The 19,652-nt window shown below is 46.8% G+C and overlaps 1 protein-coding gene across 2 annotated transcripts in view; it reads left to right on the top strand.

The window, feature by feature from the left end:
* DEPTOR (DEP domain containing MTOR interacting protein) overlaps positions 1-19,652 on the top strand; it is a 133,023-nt gene that overhangs the window by 8,877 nt on the left and 104,494 nt on the right. The window contains exon 1 of one of the 2 annotated variants that reach the window (XM_039521557.1): positions 4,376-4,396. The exons of the other annotated variant lie outside the window; for it this stretch is intronic. The gene's annotated coding sequence lies outside the window, so the exon portion shown is untranslated. Of the gene's footprint in view, positions 1-4,375; positions 4,397-19,652 lie in introns of those variants that run through there. 2 annotated transcript variants of the gene reach the window in all.

The raw sequence follows: 19,652 nt of genomic DNA on the forward strand, positions 1-19,652 counted from the left end.
AGGGCTCCCCTGTGCTCATCTCCGCGGCTTTCCCCTTTAGCTGCACGGAGGTTCCCTGCAGAAGCTGGGGATGGGCGACAGGATGGATCACTTGATGATTACCTGCAGGGCCAGCTTTAAGCTGATTCCCTGGAATTGGGCCCCGCGCCTAAGAGGGCCCCAAGCCTTAGGCGTCCTTTTAAATGTTTATTTATTTTTTTTTACTCGCCCGGTGGTAGTGGGGGGGTCTGCTCCGGGACTTCGGTGGCGGGGGGTCCTTTGGTGCCGCGGAAGACCCGGAGTGGACCCCCCCCGCCGCCGAAGTGCCGCCGAAGCCCCGGACTGTTGCTGAGTATTCAAATCGGGCCCCACCCTTTGGAAAGCCGGCCCTGATTCCCTGTTCTGTTCATTCCTTCTTAGGCGGGCACTGGCCACTGTCAGAGACAGGCTACTGGGCTAGATGGACCTTTGGTCTGACCCAGTATGGCTGTTCTCATGTACGTGCAAATGGTTCTCGAGCTAGCTCTGTCCCTGAGCGCCTGTTTCCCAGTGAAGACATAATCTGTAACAGAGAAGGGCACCAGAGAAATGTGGCCCCCAACCCATTGTGTTCCCTTTGGCATCACTGCTTCCCATTGCACTTCATTGACACATGTTTTGGGGGGCCCTGAGCTTAGGGGAGTTGATACAATCCCCCCCCCCACCCCCTTGTTAGACTCCCATATAAGGGGAGCAGCTGTTTGTTGACTGCCCTTTGATTCCTATTTGGAGTCACACGCCATGTGAGGTACCTAACCACAATGGTAGCAAGGTGGAGAGAGATTTTCTGATCACCGTGGGCAGTGGTCATGGCTCTGATGGGCTGAATCCCTGAAAATCAGAACGACAAAGCAGGAAAAATAACCATGATGCTGGTAAGGCCCTTCCAGCAACAAACAACAGAAGTTGTTTTGCTGTTGCCGTTAACACCAACATCTCCTTTGAAAGGCCGTGGTGAGCAAAATCTTAGGTTCTGTTTCCAGTTCACTTTCCTTTATACCATGAGGAGGAGCTATTGACAAAGACTAAGTGCAGGTCAGACATAGTACAAAGATCTATAGCAGCTTTTGCCACTAGGTAACTTGCCAAGTGCAGTGTCACATGAGACTTGATCAGCATAGAGAAAACAGAGCAAGGGTGAAAACAGACTTCTGTGGTGACCCTTTTAATCCTATGATTCTATGAAATGAGGACAGCTGTTCCTCAAAGAGCTTGCACACTAGCAACAGGAGCAGAAAAGATGCCTCCACAAGGAACTGCTATTCAATGGGGCCAGATTAAGGAATCTGGAATCTTTTCCCCTAGTTCCCATGTTCCAGAGAAACAAGAGGCCACTCTCCTTCTGGAAGCAGAGGCCCATCTCTCATCTTGGGATCAACAGGTGGCAGCCCCTCTCCCATTGAAACTGACAGGGCAGCAGCAGATGGATCTCCTTTACCATCCAGGAGTGACAACAGGGGTTTCCACTCCCCCTCGGAGAGGCTGTGGTGGCACAGGGTGGCTCAATACTTACCCCAGTAGCTGGGGTTTATCTCCACAGGTTCATGAGTTCACTATGCATACTTCATTCTTCTACCACACTTTACTGGGGTGGTGTTAAAGGCCCCTAAAGCAGTGGGGTGGGAGTTAACACCCCCGTAGAAGTAAATGGGGTAGTTTGGTGCCCTCAGTGCTACTGGTTTGGTTCTGTTCAGACTGAGGCTGAGGTCACTGCATTGGTTATATTTGTTTCATGTTTTCAAGTTTTTCTTTATATCATAACCATGAGGGCTAGAAATGTAGGCCGTGTCTACCTGGAAAGGTTGCACCAGTCTAAATCCCTTTTTAAAATGAGATAGTTAAAGTGGCACAAACCTCTGTGTACACGCTCATTTTAGATTGACTGGTTTGTTTTGGTTTAATTTAAACCCGATCCCAACAAACTTAAGCTACATCAACTAAAGCCACTTTTAGAAATAAGTGTTCACACAGGAGTTGCCCAGTTTTACAATATTGGCTTAAATTCACACATTAGGTTATGCTGGTGCAATCAGCGGTGGATTACTTCACAGGCCAGCTGGGCCCATGCCCAGGGGCCCCGGCCAAATTGGGGGTCCCCAGGAGTACCAGGGCTCTGACCATACCCCCTGCTTGTCTACACTAAACAGTTCTGTCGACAAAAGTCACCTTTCATCAACAAAACAGTGGAGGTGTACACATTAAAATGCTCCTCCCAATGATGTAACTCCCCTGCTTTGTAAAACCACCTTGACAAGCGGCACAGAGCTTTTTGTGACATAGTTAGAGTGTAGACACCTTTAGTCTCTAAGATGCAACAAGGACTCCTCGCTGTTTTTGCCGATACAGACTAACACTCTGAAACCTGTCACTTGGTTATGTCACCTTAATTGGCCTCCAGGAGGTATCCCACAATGTCCATCATGACCACTCAGGCCAGCAGTTTGAACTTTGCTGCCCTGAAGGTACACAGGTATGCACCCTTTCCCCATTAAAAGGCCTGGGAATTTTTGAAATTCCTCTTCCTGTTTGCTCGGCATGCACAGTTCACACAGCATCTTCCCAATTGACCATGCCGGCTTTACACAGCAGACTATCTCCTGCATGGAGCACACCAGAGCAGTTGGACCTACTGAGTATTTGGGGAGAGGAGGCTGTGCAGCTGCAGCTTCGCACCAGCCATAGGAATTTTGATACCTATGGGCTAATTGCTAGTGGCATGCAGGAGAAGGGGCACGAAAGGGACACGCAGCAGTGTCATGCTAAAATCAAGGAGCTGAAGCAGGCATACCAGAAGGCAAGGGAGGCCAATTGCCATTTTGATGTGACACCGAAGAGATGCCATTTCTATGTAACCCTTCTGCCCCTCTGAGTTGGCAGCAACAAGGGCTGGGTTCAGTATCCAGGGGTTCCGTTTCAATAACACAATGCAAAACCGGCTCGAGCCCCCACCCAGTGACCTGGGACAATTACCCAGCACCCGCCCCGGGCGCCTCTAGGAGGCAATACTTCCCCACTCGCAAGCACAGAGTCCGAGTGTAGCAAAATCCTTTTAATAAAGGAGGGAAACAATGCGGCATCACGTTGGAGAGACACCACAAACAGGACTATACACAAACCATAAGCAAAAAAAAACCCACCTCCAAGTACATTTGGCACTGTCCTCTCCCCCTTAGGGTCTTAAGTCCAATCACCCCAAAGTCCACAATCCAAGAGTCTCTGTCTCTGGTCAGTGCCACCCCAGAGTTCAAAAGTTTATCTGCAGAGTTTTACCCCCCCCAGCCTGGGTGGAAATGGGGGGGGCACACACAGAGTGTTAAGGGACACCTTATGTGGGCCAGGGCCAACTGCCCCGCTTCTCCGTGGAGTTCTGCTGTAGCCTTCACCACGACTAGCTCCACTCCACCAGCTGTGCCGCTCCTCCAGCCAACCCATGAACCGCATCAGCCGTCCACGCGAACCGCTCCACACTGCTCACTGTTCCACGGGCTGCGCCAACGTGCTGCAGACTGCTCCGCTCTGCCAGCTGCTTAGCGATCGATCTTCAGGCTCCCCCACTCAGTGATCTCAGCTCAGTAAGCTTAGCTCTTTTAGTGATTTCAGCTTGTAGTAGAGGAGCCCCAGTGCCACCTTGGGCCAACGTGAATTCAGGTCAGCAGCCTCCAGATGGACTCCTAAGGGATTCAAAATTAGCTCTGCTCTTTAACGGTGGAGAGAGGAGGATGTGCAATTGGTGTTCCAGGCCCCCAAAAGGGGCCCATACCATCAGATACCCACACCAGTCCCCAGCCTCTCTCCCTTCACTGGGTTTTGGAACCCATGTCCCTTGTCTAGCAAGTACTATTTAATGTAGGTTGAGTCATTTCTGTCATAAAGCAGTCTCATAGTTCCTCATTCACATAATTAAGGTAACAGCACTTTTTTTCCTTCCTGCCCCAATAACAAAGAAATTGGGAATTCCACAGTGTGAAAATAACTGTCCCATGCTGCTGTGTGTTATGCTAAGTGGAGTGGGTTTACCAATGCAAATGCACATTCCTAAAATTCCTTTGCCCACTCCTCATAATGTACCACCAGATGTCAGGGTAGATCTCATCCTGACTCTGCTTACAAGGAGCTGCATGCCATCCTGGGCAGCAACCCCACCTCCACTGCCAAGAACCTTATGGAAACTTCGGGGGGGGACTGGAGCCAGCAGCAAGCGGACTCAAACCAGATAAGGAAGTGGCAGAAGAGGAGGTTGAATTGGAGGATGATGTGGAGCACACAGCAGGGTTGTCCAGTGGTACGGCAAGTCAACATCTCCTTTCCACTCCAGAGGGGTTTAACCAGCCCCCACACTCCAGCTCCGGCACACAGGATGCAGGAGATGGGTGCTCTGGTAAGTTGTTTTTGCTTTGACCCTGCATGGTGAGAGGAAATTGAGCTCTCATGTACTTTGTTATATGGTAGAGGAGGGATAAGGGACAGAAATAAACAACAGTGCCTGTCCATCTACACAGTGGGGCCATGGCGGAAAATTTTTAATATACACAGTGATGTCACGGGAATCCTCCATAGAGGTCTCTAGGAAATTTTCCTGTAGGTATTCTTCAATCCTCTGCTGAAAGTTCTTTGGGAGAGCTGCCTTGTTTCTCCCCACACTGTAGGAAAGTTTGCTGCGGCACCCGGCAATTATTTCTGCAGGAACCAGAGCAGCACATAGGTGAACGGCATACCCTGGCATCCTGGGTTACCTTTAGGAGTGAGATATGGGATTTGATTACCCTAGCCCAGGGATCGGCAACCTTTGGCACGCGGCCTGCCAGGGTAAGCCCCCTGGCGGGCCGGGCCGGTTTGTTTGTTCACAGGTTCGGCCGATCGCAGCTCCCACTGGCCTTCCGTGTGCTGCAGGATGCACTGACTGCCGCTTCCCGCAGCCCCCATCATAGCCCCCTGACTTAAGGGACATTGGTTAGATTTAAAATTTTAATGTATATTCTTACTTTGTTACTAACTGTTGAATACAACAATTGAAACAATTGTAGAAAAATAATTAGATTTTTCTATCACTTCTTGTAGTTCACCAAGCTTGGAATAGATCATTTAACTTTGGAAAGATGCTACTAGGGCAAGGCCCTGTGAGTTTGTACTGTGCCTGCCTGGGGCTCTGAGTGTTACCGCACTACAAAAATAGACTAGAAACTGATCTTACACAGGAGCGAAACAGACACTTTCAAGTAACTTTCACAGTATTGCCAATCCCAAATTCTCAAAAATCATGAGATTATGTAAAAATAATAGATTTGGTGTTCTTATTTGCCTTCTGCTTTTTGAGCCTTTAGGGTGCACTGGGGTCACATTTTGATGCTTTTTCCACAGCCACGAGAGCTAGAAACTTCATTTTTCTTTAAAAATGAAGGCTGAAATCAGTACATATCCATTTGACTCCAGGAGCTGGGATGTTAAGGAAAACAATCCTTATCATGAGACGCCTGACAAAATCATTAGAGTTGGCAACACAAGCCTTTAAATCAGAGGTGGGCAAACTACGGCCCGCGGGCCACATCCGGCCCGTGGGACCATCCTGCCCGGCCCCTAAGCTCCTGGGCTAGGTGGCTAGTCCTTAGCCCCTCCCCTGCTGTCCCTCCTCCCCCACAGCCTCAGCTCACTCACTCCACCACTGGCGCAATGATCTCCTGGGGCTGTGAGCTCCTGGGGCAGCGCCGCTGCAGAGCCTGGCCTGATCTGGTCTCTGTGCTGCGTGGTGGCAGCGGTAGTGGCGGTGGCAGCATGCCTGACTCCAGCCGGCGGCACGGCTGTAGCGCGGCCAGCCACTGCTGCTCCAGGCAGCGCGGTAAGGGGTGGGGGAGGTGTTGGATAGAGGGCAGGGGAGTTCGGGGTGGTGGACAGGGGAGGGGTGTGGATAGGGGTCAGGGTGGTTGTGGGGGGAACGGGGTTGAATGGGGGAAGGGGTCCCGGGGGGGCAGTCAGGAAGGGGGGGGTTGGATGGGGCAGAGGGGATCCGGAGGCAGTCGGGGACAGGGAGCAGGGTGTGTGGATGGGGCAGGAGTCCCGGGAGTAATAACTGTATGACTTCTTGTAGGACACCACCTCCCCCCTCCCCACCCAATGGCAGCTGCTACAGTTACAACTCTTCCCCCCCCCCCCAACTTCCAAGTCATTGAACCTTTTAAAATATAATTAATAGTAATACTAAACAGACATAGTAAAAATGCTTGTTTGCAATGTTGTATTAACATATGTAAACATCATGTAAAAATCCTAATTATACAATGAATTTCAAGTATTCTGTTCACTATTGATTTTTGTAGATTTGACTGAATGTGTGAATCTCTGATATATTAATTTATAAATTTTAGATGTTATAACACATGATCTATTAAAATGAAAATTAAAAAATGAGTAAAGTATCATATGAGAAGAACCTTGACCAGTGGATGACACAGCAAAAATGAAAGTATATTTCCAATTCCATAATCTAAACGCAGGACCCTTGTGGCAACACATCATAGGGTGCCAAATACTTGTAAAAGAGTACATTCTTTTCAAGGTGCATTGGTGCCACTATTGTCAGCTTCGGTCTCAACAGTGACTCAAGCATATTTTTTTGGAGTGGAGGATTTTCCCCTCCAGTAACTTGGTGATCTGAATTAGTTAATCATGAATCACTGAACAAGTGTCAATAACGCTCACTTTGTTCAAAACAAGATCTTAAAGAAAGTGTAATCTCATTTGGCTCTTCTCCCCAACCACTGTTCATAACACTAAACACATTCCACTGGACTGTTTGTTGTCAACAAAAGCACAGTCTACTCTGTGTAGTGATACATCTTGAACCAACATTTCATAGTTAAGAAAAAAATGTTTTGACTGACAAAATGAAAAACCAGGACAATTCAGGCAGCTAGTAGGTTTCGGGGGACAGAGTCTTCGTCATAAACTAGGATACACAGTCTTTTCCCCTAAAGCATGTGTGGTAAGCCCTCTTCCGTCAGTTGCCCTATTCGCTGAGGAAACAATGATGCACTGGGTAGCCTGCAATTGTGGACTGTGTTGTAATATATCAGTGATTTTCAACCTTTTTTCATTTGAAGACCCCTACAAAATTTCAAATGGAGATGCGGACCCCTTTGACATAGCCTACAGACTAGAGGTTGAAAACCACTGTAATAGATCATCACACAAATTAAGAATGATACTAAAAAAATAACAGAGAGAAGGATTGATCAGATCCTTTTTACAGGAAAAAGCATAACACAATGCAGTACCAATCTTGTTTTGTAGGCGTGTTCTATTAAATTTCTGTCAGTCTGTAGCTCCCCAGTAAACTTCTAACTGGGCTATGACACCAGGAATGCTGGCCAAACACTCCTAGTTGCAAGTTGTTCTCAGAACAGAAAAGATACAATGAAATAGGAAACTTTATTTAGATAAGAAACTCCAATCTTCTATAGCTTCTGTTACCCCTTGTGACCCAAGCAGTTAGCCAGTTCAGTATCTTGCAGCTTGTTTCCTTTGGGAGGAGTTTAGGAAAAAATGATGATTAGGGCCCTACCAAACTCATGGTTATAGGCCATGAAAAACATGTCATGGACAGTGAAATCTGGTCTCCCACCTTGAAATCTAGTCTTTTGGGTGCTTTAACCCTATACTATACAGATTTCATGGGGGAGACCAATGTTTTTCAAATTGAGGGCTCTGACCCAAAAGGAAGTTGCAGGGCGGTTGCAAGGTTATTTTAGGGGGGCTATGGTATTGCCTCCCTTACTCCTGTGCTGCCTTCAGAGCTGGATGGCCGGAGTGTGGTGGCTGGTGGTCGGAGATGGTGGCTATTGGCAGGGTGCATAGCTCTGAAAGTGGCGCCCCGCCAGCAGCAGTGCAGAAGTAAGGGTGGCAATACTATACTATACCATGCAATCCTTACTTCTGCGCTGCTGCTGGCGTGGCTCTGCCTTCAGAGCTGGGCTCCTGGCCTGCAGCAATTCAGCTGCCCAGCTCTGAAGGCAGTGCCACCACCAGCAGCAGTGCAGAAATAAGAGTATCAATACCACAACTCCCCCGCCACACACACAATAATGTTGAGAAACACCCCCCCACACACACACACACAACTCCTTTTTGGATCAGGACCCCTAAAATTACAACACCGTGACATTTCAGATTTAAATAGATGAAATAATGAAATTTTAAAATTTTAAAATCTTATGACTGTGAAATTGACAAAAATGGACTGAATTTGGTAGGGCCCTATTGATGATGGAGCCAGGTATTTCTTTGATGCAATCCTATTTATTTACAAAGAATGTAAAAAGTCATGTTTCTCTGAATGCACTCGGAATCAATCAACGGGAGGCAGTTTCTTTGCTCATTATTCCAAGCCTCTTTTGCCAGCCAGCCCGCACTCTATCCCAAAAGTGGTCAGTCCTAGCATCATGCTACAAGTGTGATTCTGGCTGTTTTTGGCTTCTGCCTGCCTTCTCTGTCTGCTTCTGTTGTGTTCTCTTCATGCTGCCTGTGCGTGTGCGCACAGTTCCACCAAAAACAATGCGCAGCCCTCTGTGTTTCCATTCAGCCCTCCAGTGAAACCCTTCTGTCCACATAGCTCAGTACTTAGCTAGCTTTGCGTGTGCCTTGTGTTTTGTGTGGTCGCTCCTGTGTTTCAGCTATCTTATTCCAAAAGGAGCTTATTTGCTGCTTACATTTATCCTGAATGAAGAGTGGCTGTTAAGCCCATTCGTTTCAATGAGGTTTCACTGAACTCCCAACATAATACTTCTATGTTTCTTAAAGATTCCTCTCATAAAAGAACCTGTAGCCTCACTTACCACCATCCTCCCCCCCCCCGGCCCCATTTTGAACATCAAATAACAAATCTCTAATTTACATTTCCCTTCCTAGATAGCTTCCAAAAATAACTATATGGTGGCAGACTGATTTAACACATACCTAGTAAAAACAATTTATTTGACAAATATTTTTTTTTAAAAAGCAACTCAGTGAATTGGGGCAAAAGCTCACCTAATATAAGTGCTCACTTGTGTTTAACGTAAATAACCCCAATGTTCTACTACTTGCAAGTGGTTTAAAGCCTATTAGCCATCCCTGGCTGTTTGAATTTCCCTCTGGGGAAGATCTATTCTTCTGCTGGCCTCCTGGCAGACAGGTGCCAATTTAAAAGACAGCTCCTAATTATGCCCCTTTTCTCCTACCCATCATCCAACAAGATGGCTTTGGACCATGGGGGTGCAAATACAAGTAACCCCTCTCTTTAAGTAGGTTGCACATACTTACATAAACACCTGGGATAACAAATTGTATGCATGCTGCTGCTAAGGGCATTTTTTATATTTAGCACTTTAAATTATGCACAGTGATGTATCCCAGGGGCCACTTGAAAAAAAGATACCTCATAAAATAAGGATGTTTTATAAGGCTACAACGTCAGTTACCAACCTTAAACAGATAATAGCAACAACAGAAAGGGATGAAATTGTAATTTTTGTGGTAAAGGATTGGCTATGACCAGTTATTCTGACCCTAAACTACCTTTTGACCAAATAAACAGCTGGACATTTATAACTGTTTTGCCCACCCAGACCTGGACACAAACTTGCACCATAGGCCAAAAAGAATAGCCACTGGTGGATATTGTCTTAATAGCGTTGACTGACCCCACTCGTTCTGAGGGTATGTGTACACATGGAGCTGGGGGTGTGACTTCCACTTTTCATGGAAATACTTGCACTAGCTCAATGAGCTAGTGTGCTAAAAATAGTAGGGTAGTCAAGGTAGCACGGGCAGCACTGAACAACCAGCAGTGACATGGACTAGCCATGCCAAGTATAAACCCTCCTGAACCCTGTGGGTATGCACTTCACACAGACATGCTACCATGGCTACACATGAGTATGTGCAAGTGAGCTCTGAATTACGCTTGGAACTAGGAGTAACCAAAGAGTTACTAACCTCTCCCCACAACCTTGGCCCAAAGTGGAGACAAAATTTACATCTGCAAGACTATGCTGTACCACCAGATGCCGCTAGCAACTTGTGATATTTTTATGTCTAGCATACCATTCAGCCTCTAGATGTCTCTGTGCTGTATTGCGTTAAAGACAGGGAATGGTCCTTGTTTGGTAAATTAGGGAGACAAAGCTGAAACTCTAGCTTTGTGGAATGCTGTTTGCTTATGGCTGTAGCTTACAGTTTTCTTTAATAAAAGAGTTGGACTGTGATTTCACATATCATGGCAGCATCTGCTTGGCTGGCATCCCACCAAACTCCCTGCTCCTCAAAAACCATAATTGTATATCCAGATTGAACATAGTCACTATCAGATAAACATAGTCAGAGAAAAACACATCTGGGCAATTGTAAAAAATCCTCAAATGTTCTAAGTAGGGCCTTACCAAATTCACAGTCCATTTTGGTCAATTTCACAGTCATAGGATTTTTAAAATAATAAATTTCGTGATTTCAGCTATTTAAACCTGAAATTTCACGGTGTTGTAACTGTAGCAGGCTTTGACCCAAAAGGGCGTTGTGTGAAGGTGGTCACAAGGTTATTGTAGGGGGATCTTAGTATTGCCACTGTGATGTTGCACCCCATAATGCTTTATAGAAATATGCTTATGAGTGTAAATATGACATAACTGGAATATGTTTTATGCTAGATATGCCATGTAACATATCTCTGCAAAGGTTATGTTCTTCTGCATGTATTCATCCTATTTGTATGCATGTATCATTTTTGTATTCAAAGTTATGAATATTGGCTGTGTACTTGTTTGATTTTAAGTAGCCTCAGTGAAGCATTTGGCCAGCTTCTTGAGAAAAGACTATTCTCAGTAAGTGCCCAATCAAGAAACACTTAGTCTGACAGTAGACTTTGATAGATGCCAATCCACCTCTGAGCTTTCCTGGGAACATTCCTATAGAGAACTAAGTCATGCATGGACATGTGACTTGCCCAAGTGACTCCAAAACTCCATCTTGTAGCTGGGATTCTACACAGGGGGAGGGAGAGGTGTCCACCCACAAGAGAGAAACCATATAAAGTCCTGGGACACCCCTGCATTTTGTCTTCAGCAAACTTAAGAGAGAGCCCCTCCATCCCCAAAGGATACCTGAAAGAAACTGGAACAAAGGACAGTAACCACAGGGATGTGACTGATTGCTGGACCCAGTCTAAAGGAGAATAGTCTGTAAAAGAAGCTCATTGGAACATCTCTGAGGGTGAGATTTATCTGCATTTAGTTTCTTACTGTATTAGGCTTAGAATTGCATGTTTCATTTTATTTTGCTTGGTAACTTACTTCATTCTGTCTGTTATTACTTGGAACCACTTAAATACTCCTTTTTATATTTAATAAAATCACTTTTTACTTATGAATTAACCCAGAGCAAGTAATTAATTCCAGGGGGAGCAAACAGCTGTGCATATCTCTCTATCAGTGTTATAGAGGGCAAACAATTTATGAGTTTACCTCGTATAAGCTATATAGAGAGTTGATTTATCTGGGGTTTGGATCCCATTGGGAACGGGGTATCTGGGTGTTGGAGACAGGAGCACTTCTTAAGCTGTTTTCAGTTAAGCCTGCAGCTTTTGAGGGACGTGTTTCAGACCTGGGTTTGTGTTTGTACCAGGTTAGTGTGTCTGGCACAACCAGGCAAGGTACTGAAGTCCCAAGCTGGCAGGGAAAACAGGCTCAGAGGTACTCTCAGCACATCAGTTGGCAGTCCCAGGGTGGTTTCTGTGACCCAACCCATCACAGCCATGCTGTAGCGGGGCAGCCACCCCGCTCTGTCTCCGAAAAGGTTAAAAGCCAGCCCTTGGAGAGGGCTGGGGCTGAGAGCCAGTCAGAGAAGGCTGGGCCCTATAAAAGGGCTGCAGAGCCAGAAGACTGCCAGTCTCTTTTCAGCCTTGGAGAGGGAAAGATTGGCTGCCTTCAAGCAGAAGGGGGTACCTTGGACAGAGCAGTGCTGGGAAGAGCAGGAGGAGCTAAGGAGCTCCAGCCTGGTGAACTCCCAGGCTGAGGCTTTGCTTTCAAGGCCTGAGGAGGTCCTGGGGCTGTGGGGAAGCATCCAAGGAAGGAAGAGGAAGCTAGTTCAACCCTCTTGTTGCTGATGAATGGCCACTTCAGACTGCAGTTTGCCCCTGAGGTATGGGGCTAAATGAAGACTGCCAGTAGGTCATTGAGGCAAGGTGGGATTAGGGGATTCGGGTTCCCCTGGAGAGGGGAGGACCCCTGAGTGTGGAGGTATTGCTTCGGGTATTGCCGAGAAGAGGCACCACGGGCCAGGAGGGACATGGGGCCTACACTGATGCCAGTGGTAAGACCAGTAGCTATAGCAGGAGAGACAGACACCAGCCAGCAGAAAGCGCTCTGGAGCTGGAAGAGCTAATTCCTGAGGTAACCCGCCGGAGGTGCTGTGGCAGTGAGTGCATGCCTTGCTACGTACCCTTAGTTCTCGGCTGCTGCTGGAGGTGGCGCTACCTTCAGAGCTGGGCAGCAAGAGAGCAGCAGCTGCTGGCCGGGAGCCTAGCTCTGAAGGCAGCACCCTGCCAACAGCAGCTCAGAAGTAAGGGTGGCATAGTAGGGTATCACCTTCCTTACTTCCATGCTGCTGCTGCTGGCAGGGCACTGATTCAGAGCTGGGTTCCTAGCCAACAGCCACTGGTCTCCAGCCACCCAGTTCTGAAGGCAGTGCAGCAGTAAAGATAGCAATACCATGACCCCCTACAATAATGTTGTGACCTCCCCCCCCCCCCCACAGAGGTGGATTAGGGTTTCCTGGGGCAGTGGGGTGGAGCAAGTGGGGGGCCCACCCCACCCCTTCTGCCTGTGGCCCTGACCCCATTCCCCCCTTCTGCTTGTGCCCCCACTCACAGTCCCACCCCTTTCTGTCCTTTCCCCAGGGCCTGTCCATGTTTCTCCCAAGATGCCCCACATTCCATCCCCACCACCCCTTTTGTTCCTTTCTGCCTCCCCCAACTATGTGCTCAAGACCAGAGAAGCTTCGTCAGCACACCACGGCTCCAGGGCTGCAGCAGGGAGTAAGAGCTTCTCCAGTCCCAGGGCAGCAGTGGGAGTCTGGGTGATGGGACTTCCCCTGTCACCTCCCACACTTCTGTGGGGGACCAGGGTTGGGGCACTGAGGGTTCTCCCACTCAGCACTTCTGCCAGAGAGCAGGTTGGGCACAGGGGCTTGCTCTGGTGGGGATGGGGTTGGGGGTCACTGGGAAGGGGATGGGGTGCCCCCATCTAGTTGGCTTCTGCTGGGGAGGAGGTCTGGGGCCATGGGGAGAGGGGGGTGTTTCCCCATTCCATGGCTGCAGATGGGGTTGGAGGCCACTGGGGAAGGGGTGGGGCTTCCCGCATTCTGCGGCTGTTGCCAGGAACGGAGGCCACTGGGGGGCTTCCATGGCCCAGCACTGCTGCCGCAAAGCCGGATTGGAGCGCAGGGGCTTCCCCCATCCTGGCAGCTGGGGCCCCTCGGCCTATGCCCCATCCACCCAGTGGCTAATCCGCCCCTGCAACATCCTTTTGAGTCGGGACCTCCAGTTTGAGAAACATTGGTCTTCCCTGTGAAATCTGTATAGGCTAGGGTAAAAGTACACAAGACCACATATCACGAGGGAGACCAGATTTCATGGTCCATGATGTGTTTTTCAGAGCTGTGAATTTGGTAGGGCCCTAGTTCTAAGGCATCTCCCCCATATTTGGCAGACTGCTTTCTGATGTCTCTGTTGATTTCCTTGACTTTCTGGATTTGGGAGATCATTTAATGCAAGGTGGTATGAAGACGTGAATGGAAGAAACAAGTGGCATAATTGGCAGAGCAAAGGGAGAATGGAAACGTTTGAACACAGTTGTTTGAAGGCAAGGCTGAGTAGTATTTAAACTTGGTCTATGGATAAGGGGAGTCCAGTGGAATGCTTCAAAGAGCAAAGTAATCATCTTATAAACAGGCCAGGAATATGTGGCTGCTACATTTTGGATGGACAGAGGGGTAAAAATATGAGTATCAGGAAAACTAGTGGTGAGGAGGTCATAGTAGTCAAAATAATTGGTATGGCATGGACTAGCATGTCACTCATCAATATGGGAAGGAGGATAGAGTTTGTTTTTTAATAATATGTCAGATACCAGCAGTCACTTCAGAAAATGTCTGCAAAACATGATTTTTACATTATTAATTAGAATTTACTATAAGGTTAGAATAGGTTTCTATAATGCTGCTTCATCAAGAAATCCTTTACCTTGATCAATGACTATGTACTGGATCAACCAAACTGGTTAGTTTTTGCACACTTAAGGGTGTAGCTTTCTTCTCCATTGGAAAAGCCTTCCATCTACTTTGCAAAGCAGTCAATAGCAGTGAAATCATATTTATAGCATATTCAGTTTTAAGAAGTCTATATCAGGTTTATCTGCACTAAACCATTATTTTTTCTAACCTATTAATAGATTAACTGTCAGGAAAATGTGCCTAATCTAATTAATGATATTCACAACAATATAAACACTCTGTGAAGCATGCAGTCATGTTAATATGAAAATAGCATGTAATCAGCTGACAATCTGCCTCTAAAAGTTCAAGAGCATCAGTATAAAACATACACATACACAGATATACACTCTGTATCTCTGTCCTGCAATTTTGGATCCACGTGTAGTATTTTGCCACTTTTCTGAAATTTATCACCACTTGCAGTCTCTGAGAAAATTAAGTATCATATAATACTAATTAATAATATAAAAAGAAGTACATGCCTTGCTAATATACATAATTATCTGTTTTATGGATAGACACTCATTGCTACACAGCTAAGGATCAAACTATCTTTCCTGTCAAAACTCTATTTCAATCAGAGCTCAGATATTACCATGGTGAGGGGTGAAGTGTAAGAATTTAAAATAACTAGGACCTCAATTCTAACTTTGCAAAAGGATAACAAATCAGCACAAGATTTAAACTGTCATCTGCTATTGATGACCTTTGCAAGAACTTTGATCTTAAAGTATATTTTAGAGATAGGGAAGTTTAAAACGAGCCAGTTTCTCGGTTTGAAAGTTTCCTAACTTTTCCTGTGGTTTGTCACATGTCTAAAACAGCTTGGCCTAAAAACCTGATCTGTTCCATTCTTTTAATCACATAAGCACTGATGTGTCTGACTAGTTTGGACTTGTTTAGTGGGAAAACTATATTGTCTTAACTATGTTTTGAAGGTTCTAACAAATGAACACCAATAAATGCAATCTGAGCATGGTAAAAAGTATTGTATTCAGTATGAAATGAGGAGGAGAGAGTTGACAGACCCCTGGAACTTGAAAAATTAGCCAGCTATGAGACAATGATAGGTGACTGTATTCTTTGCAAATAAGCGGGTGTGTGTGTTTTGGATTTTTTTTATATCAGTGCTAAAATAAAAGTAAAGCTGAAAAGCCACAAATTTGGTTTATATTTTTCTCTCTTCCTCTATGAGGGAGGAACCAGGTATTTTAAAATCTGAAGTCCACATAATGCTTGCTCTTGTGGAAAAAGAGGAGAGGAAAAACTAAAATGGTTTTAAAATTCCTCAACCCTATTTATCTGATGCCTTTTCTCTCTAAAGAGCTCCCCCATCCTTTCCATTAAATAATAAAGGCCTTAATGGTTTGTTCTGTCATTGTCCTGATGTACCTCTAGTCATCCACTCAGGGGAAAGAGAAACAATATTATGTGACTCACATGACTAATCACATAGCAGAAATGACAAATACACGAATATTTGTACCCATCACTTTGTGAGAAAGTCACAGACTAATAAATGTTTGCAAAACAGTATTCCTTGAACAGTATTTAAAAAAGTTGCTCTACTTATCACACCACTCCCATCTGTTGCACTTTCTGCCACAGTGCCACCCATGGATCTCCACCTGTTCTATCTACGTGCCTGGAACATGTCTTCATCATTCTGAGCTTTCCCCAAGACTGATTGTACGTATGCCCACTCACACCAACCCTTAGAGCTGATGGTGAAAGTAAGAAAGAGGGCAAAGCAGTATCCACTACTGCCTGTGTGAAAATAACCCCCTCCTTTGATAGGTGATACTCAAGTTCTTAATCACAAAGTTTGATTCTTAGTGTTCTGAGCTTCTTGTTTGCAGGATGAAGCTAGTTCATTAATCCCAGAGTCACATTTTACCTGCTTAAACATTTACCCATTTAGAATGTTGAGGAAATTATACAAATGCATAATGTTGGAATATATATTTAGTGGGATGCACTCTAACATGATATCCCCAGACTTTCCCATCCATGCAGTAATGTTCTATATATAGTGTAAGAATTTTCAATTTACATGTGTAACAAGTGATAAATTGGATGTCAGGTGTACACACACAAAAATGCAACTACGTAATCCTTAGATAATTTTGAACAGAAAATGACATTCTCCTAGATTTCTAAGTTTAAAAACAAAAAGTCAGCCAAATACACATCTTACACAGAAATACTCTGAAATTTAGAATAAGAAACCTTCTTTTGAAATATGTTCTAGCTCAACCATACTATATGGCTGTGATTCAGGAATTACTGGGTGAAATTCTTTATGCAGGAGGTCAAACTAGATGATCAACATGGTTTATTATGGCCTGGAACTCTATGAATTTATGAAAATGTAAGAAACCAAAATATACACTGCCCGGTTCGTCCTCCCAAAGTGGGCTGGAATAAAAAGGAATATCATGTAACTAAAGAGCATTCAGGTGAAATTTTTATAGAGTATTTACATATGAAGCATTGTCAGGCTTCAGTGGTGAAATTCCCAAAGTCATGTCTCCCTCTGGGGCATGGACACTACTGGGTGAGTGTGGGGTTGCCAGCCGTCCGGTTTTCGATGGCAGCTGTTAAAAGTCCAGTTGGTGACGCAGGGGGCCTAAGGCAGGCTCTCTGCCTGCCCTGGCTCTGTGCAGCAACCTGGAAGTGGCCGGCATGTCTGGCCCCTAGGCATAGGGGCGACCAGGGAAGCTCCCAATATCAAGTGGAGTGCCCCAAGGGTCGGTCCTGGGGCCGCTTTTGTTCAAGATCTTCATTAATGATCTGGAGGATGGCATGGATTGCATCCTCAGCAAGTTTGCAGATGACACTGTAGTAAGATTAGGCCCTGAAACATAAACTCTTGTATCAAAAGCCCAGTCTGAGGCCTGAAGCCTGAACCAAAGTACTTCTAGGCATTGCTAAGCAAAAGCTGGCCTGTGAGCCAAAGACAAGCCCCACTCACAGAAGCTGGCGAGAAGAGGGTTGTTAGAAGCAGGTGCATCCACACATAAGTGCTAATAAGAGGAACTTGTGCCAAGATGGCATCAGAACTCTCCACAGAGATAACAAGGAACAGGCAGGTGCATCTTAAAGACAGGGTCAAAAGGACAACATGATGGATAGATTTGCTTTAACCGACATGATTAAAGAGGGAGACAGCCCCCCCCCCCATGAGTCAAGGGGCTGTACTTCAATATGTCAGTCAGGATGAGTAATCTGCCCTGTAACTGTATAAAAATAGGTCCCGGAGTGCACATCTTTGTCTGGCCATGGGGGCAGTGGAAAGTCCCTCCACTGACTGAGTCGGTCCCTTGCCAGGGGGCACAAATTCGTAGTATGTCTTGTAGAGTCTACGGGAAACTATTACTGTGCTTCATTTGACAATAAACTTGGCTCAGGTTCCTTCGTACCTTACTAGAGTCTGTGGTCTTTGGGGGTTCTCTCGGGGTTTGCTGTGTCAGCTATCTGTGCAGAGCCGGGGCAGCACACAGAGGGAACATGCATACAGCCGACTGTTATCATCATCGAACGAAAGCAGAGTACCACACCGGTAGCCACTGACAACAGACGCTAAACTGGGAGGAGTGGTAGGTACGCTGGAGAGTAGGGATAGCATACAGAGGGATCTAGACAAATTAGAGGATTGGGCCAAAATAAATCTGATGAGTTTCAACAAGGACAAGTGCCAAGCCCTGTACATAGGATGGAAGAATCCCACGCACTGCTACAGACTGGGAACTGAATGGCTAGGCAGCAGTTCTGCAGAAAAGGACGTAGGGGTTACAGTGGAAAGAGAAGCTGGATATGAGTTGACAGTGAGCCCTGTTGCCATGAAGGCTAATGGCATTTGGGGCTGTATAAATAGGGGCATTGCCAGCAGATCAAGGGATGTGGTCATTCCCCTCTATTAGATATTGGTGAGGTCTCATCTGGAGTACTGTGTCCAGTTTTGGGCCCCACACTACAGGAAGAATGTGGAGAAATTGGAAAGAGTCCAGCAGAGGGCAACAAAAATGACTGGGGGGCTGGAGCACATGACTTATGAAGTGAGGCTGAGGGAACTGGGATTGTTTAGTCTGCAGAAGAGAAGAGTGAGGGGGGATCTGATAGCTGCTTACAACTATCTGAAAGGGGGTTCCAAAGAGGATGGATCTAGACTGTTTTCAGTGGTACCAGATGACAGAACAAGAAGCAATGGTCTCAAGTTGCAGTGTGGGAGGTTTAGGTTGGATATTAGGAAAAACTTTTTCACAAGGAGGATGGTGAAGCACTGGAATGGGTTACCTAGGGAGGTGGTGGAATCTCCTTCCTTAGAGGTTTTTAAGGTCAGGCTTGACAAAGCCCTAGCTGGGATGATTTAGTTGGGGGTTGGTCTTGCTTTGAGCAGGGGGTTGGACTAGATGACCTCCTGAAGTTCCTTCCAACCCTGATATTTTATGATTCAGTGTGCTGCCTCCACCCCCAGAGCCTGCTCCGCAGCTCCCATTGGCTGGGAACCACAGCCAATGGGAGCTGTGTGGGCGACACCTGCAGGCGTGGGCAGTGCACATAGTGCAGAGCCGCCTGGCTGTGCCTCCGCTTAGGGGCCGGATATGCCAACTGCTTCTGGGAGCCTGCCGTAGCCCTGCTGCACCACTGACTGGAAGCTGCCTGAGGTAAGCGCTGCCCAGCTGGAGCCCGCACCCCAAGCCCCCTGCCCCGGGTCGGAACCCCCGTACCCTAACTCCCTCCCAGATTCCACACCCCCACCTGCACCCCAACCCCCTGCCCCAGGTTGGAACCCCCTTCTGCACCCAAACTCCCTCACAGACCCCAACCCCCTCCCTGAGCCCTGAGCCCCCTCCCAGAGCCTGCACCCCCTTCTGCACTCCAAACCCCTTGGCCCCAGCCAAGAGCCGCCTCCTGCACCCCAAATCCCTCAGCCCTACCCCAGAGCCTGCACCTCCAGGTGGAGCCCTCACCCCCTCTCACACCCCAACCCCCAGCCCAATGAAAGTGAGTGAGGGTGGGGGAGAGCGAACGATGGAGGGTGGGGCACTGGCGTAAGTGGGGGTGGGGCCTCGGGGGGGGCAGGACAAGGGTGTTCCTTTTTGTGCAATTAGAAAGTTGGCAACCCTAGGTGAGTGGGGTAAAGGCAGATTCTGCAAAATGCACTATAGGTGCACTTGAAATCTGTTTCCCATTTGGGAAGTTTCTGTGGGTTTCTCTGTACCTGTTGGAATTTAGCACCCTCTTTTGACTGGGGATGCAAAGAACTGGGATTGGGGAGCTGTTTCTGATAGATACCCCACTTAGAGTTTGCCTAACAGATGACCAGGAATACAAAG

Source organism: Mauremys reevesii, linkage group 2 (genome assembly GCF_016161935.1).
Source record: "Mauremys reevesii isolate NIE-2019 linkage group 2, ASM1616193v1, whole genome shotgun sequence".
In the NCBI taxonomy this organism is placed as follows: Eukaryota; Metazoa; Chordata; order Testudines; family Geoemydidae; genus Mauremys; species Mauremys reevesii.